This window comes from Pipistrellus hanaki, assembly GCF_964339955.1.
Source record: "Pipistrellus hanaki genome assembly, chromosome: 2".
Lineage (NCBI taxonomy): Eukaryota > Metazoa > Chordata > Mammalia > Chiroptera > Vespertilionidae > Pipistrellus > Pipistrellus hanaki.
In genome coordinates, this window is record NC_140504.1 from 161784043 (window position 1) to 161788093 (window position 4051).

The window sequence follows — 4051 nt, forward strand, 5'->3', positions numbered from 1 at the left end:
CAGTATTACTGTGTTCCCCTTCACTTTTTTCACTCATCTCTCCTATCCCTCTCCCCTCTGGCAACCATCCTTTGGTCTCTGAAATAGGCTTTAAAAGGCTATGTTCAAGTAGGTAAAGATAGATAGAGATCTGCCCTGTCGAATTCAACAAACATTTGTTGAACACCTATCAACCACACATGTACCAAGAATTATACCAGTATTAGAAAGAGTCAAAGTTGAACAAGTCAGATTCCTCCCCAACTTCACAGCTCACAATCAGATGGGGGAAAATGAAATTGCAGCATCAATTTTAAGTTGCATATTTTCGAAAATCTCAGAAATTAGGATGTATCTTACAATTGACATTATGTCAAAATGTAATGAGCAGCACTTTCACTTTCTTAATGGCACATAAAAATGATGGGATAACTTTCTATCTATTATGATGAATTCAGGTTTGATAAAATATGGTAAGTAGTACATAAGACAGAACATAGACAGGGCTAACATAAGGAGGTCCAAAATTCCCTTTCAAACCTAATGTGCCAGCCCTCTCTGGAAAAGTATTTGTAGCTAAAGAACTTAAGTCATTATTGGTGAATAAGGATAACTAAGGTAGGAGTGATTATACAAAAGCATTTATAATATTGTTTGTTTATAATATCAATAATAAAACAATGAAAATGCACTGCTTTTTTATGTGACTTTAATTAATCACAGTGGACTAATTACACAGTTCATTTCCATTTACTTCACTTCTTTGAAATTTTTTTGGATGCTCCTGTTCCTGCCACAATAAGATTGTTGTAAATTTGCTTTATATACATACAAGGAATATGCACACTAAAAGCAGTTTTGTTTTCCAGAATTTGGTCTTTCACCCAAATATTCAATTTTGTCTTGACTGCATAGCTCAAAGTTATGCTCTAGTCTATGGGACATTGATTTCCCAAAGATGAAGAACAATGTGGATGTTTATCATGAAAAACAAACAACACTTTGAAGGGACATTTCTTCAATATTCTCAGCTTACTAATATATCTGATAGATATTGCTCAATCAACTTCCTCCTAGTAATTTTCTTCTCCCAAACTCCATACACCCTGTGTATGATTCTGTTAGTTTACATCTCTGTGAAGTTGGTTGCCATGACAATAACTGGAATAAAATGTGGGTTGAGAGAATGAGAGACAGTTCATAAGATGTGGCTTTCCACAGAATTAGCCTTGCCCCATCAGACCTCCTGGTGCCAAGCACAGACTGATGCCTAATGGCATTTGTCCTGCTGGTTTGCAAAGATCCGTTTCTATATCGAGTACAAACATCTTATTGGTGGTGACAAGATCTTGTTCACCTCAGTGGTAACTGAAGCCAGCACAGTAACCAGCATATAGACTAAGGACCTCTTCAATGGAGTAAAAACACACATTTTTAATTAATGGGAAATGTTATGGAAGCCAGTCTATTTCTCAAACAGTTGATATGACTGTTCAAATGAGACCTTATGATGCAAAAAAGGAAGACAGATGAACTGAAAATAAGTCAGTATAGACAAAGATGTGATCATTTATAATCCTGTGGAAAAGGAATTATTTTAACAAAACATCAGTTATATTTGGCAGGATTTTTTTCTTAAGAAACCTGACCAAAAAAAAGAAACATCACATATATCATATGAGCAAACATTTCGTATATAATCCTAAGTAAAATTTTTCAGTGAACTCAGAACATCTATTTTTACTCTCACTAGATCCCTGCAATGACTCCTTTTACTGTTATGCCCAGATTTCAAGATCCCCAAGGACCACCAGGGAGCCGAGTTCGATGCAAAAGCAAAAGAACTTTTTTATTCATGCTAGCATGAGCTCCTGTCTCCAGCAATCACCAGTGTAATGGAGAGAGAGAGAGAGAGAGAGAGAGAGAGAGAGAGAGAGAGAGAGAGAGAGAGAGAGAGAGAACCTTGGGAGAACAAGGGCTTTTTATAGGGTTTAGGGTTGGGTGGTGGGGTGATGCTCGGACCACTGAGTTGGCTGGTTCTGATTGGTGGGGTGAGGGCCAGGGTCCGGTTATGCTGGGTTACTTCCCACCGTATTTCTATTGGCTGATTTAAGGATGGGTTGGGTAATTGATACATTTTATACAGATGGAAGACACAGTACAAAATGGAGTCAGTCCTGCTCTGCCCTTGAAAGAAGGCCTACGTGCTGGGAAGGGGCCATGAGACTGTATCTCAAGGCCTGGCCTGGTGTCAGCACTGATAACTCTATAGTCCACGGCCTCTCTGGAAGCATGCTCCAACATTCTCACTCTCTTATAGATACATTCTGAATAAAAAAAATAATAATTTACAATGACAAAATGTGGTCCTGTTACCTGTCTGGCCTTCTTTCCCACTGCTCTCCTCTTTGCTTACTTCTCTTCACTACGCTGGCCTTCACCAGGCACACTCCTGCCTGGAGCCCTTGCATGGCTATTTTTTCCACCTGAATACTTTCTCTTGACATTAGCTTGGTAATCCCCTTAGCTTTGGGAAACTTTACTCAAAAGCTACCTTTCTAATAGGCCTTTCCTAAGCTGTTATTTAAAACCTGTATTATGTCCCTTTTCTGGAGATTCCTTCTTTTCTCTCATTTAGGAGTTGTTTCTTTGTCTCCCCATTTTAGCTGTCTCTGTAGTTGCTTCTATGTGTTAGACAGAACTATTATGCCTCCTAGTCTTTGTGGAATTGCATTATGTAAAAAGTGTCTTGCCGAATCCTGTTTGGCTCAGTGGATAGAGAGTCAGCTTGTGGACTGAAGGGTACCAGGTTCAATTCCAGTCAAGGGCATGTTTCTTGGTTGGGGACACATTCCCAATGGGAGGGTGTGCAGGAGGCAGCTGATCAATGTTTCTCTCTCATTGATGTTTCTAACTCTCTATCCCTTTCTCTTTCTCTCTGTAAAGACTCAATAAAATATATTAAAAAAAAAAAAAAAGAAAGAAAGAAAAGAAAAGAAAAAAAGAAAGAAAGTGTCTTGAGGGGTCCAGTGGTCTAGTCTCTTTGTTCACCTGAGCTGGATGCTCTAGGAATGCCCCATTGTGTGCATTGTTTGGGTTCTCCTGTTGTAATTAGGACTTGATTGTTGATGTCCTCCAACTTGTTGCCAGTGAGGTTCAACCCCAATATCGTCGTGACAGCCATCCAATGGTCAGGGACTCCTTAGCCCAGAGGCTGGGTCTGCCTTGAATCCCACCTCTTGGTTAAGAGAAATAATACTAAGAGTACAAAGGCAGAACAGAGTTGGCTAAGATACAATTTTAAAAAGTACTTACTCCTTTAGGACTCATAAAGATTATGCTGCTGAATTAGTAAATATTAAAAGACAAAATTAAACTAATTCATATATTTCAATAATTTAAAACACTGCAGATTTGAAGTTAACTAATAAAAATATCCTGAGATCCAGTAATATGATTAAAATTAAAAATAAAACCTGTAGCCCTCCACCACTCTGAACTATTGGGTGCTCTACTTTTTCCCCCCATAGCACTCAATCACCTCTAACAAATTTAAGATTAATGTATTATATCTATTGTTTAATTTACTTTCTCCCTCTGCTAGGATGTGAATTTCACCAGAGTAGGAAACTTTATATTTTTTATTTATTGGTTTGTCTCCCAAACAATGTCTGACACATAGTAAGTGTTCAATTAACACTTATGGAATTAAATTGACTATCTTGAAGTTAGGAGACAACAATATATTCATAACGTAGAGGACATGTCATTCATTCATTTTCCAACATTGACTGGGCACCTCCTAAGTGCTGGGCATGGGTTACTTAGACACAATCCCTGTCCTCAGAAAGTCCAGGCTGGTGTGGGCACAGGCAGGCCATAGCAGGCCAGAGTGATGGGCTCTTTGACACAAGCATGCACAGTGGCAGTAGGATCACAAAGCAAAAGGTGCATGTGGATGGACAGGGAGATCTTAAGCAAGGAGACAACACTAAAACTGACTTTCCATGTAGGAAGGGAGCCTCTAGAGTCTAGACAATGAAGGGAAGGACATTGGATGGGACTTCGTGAA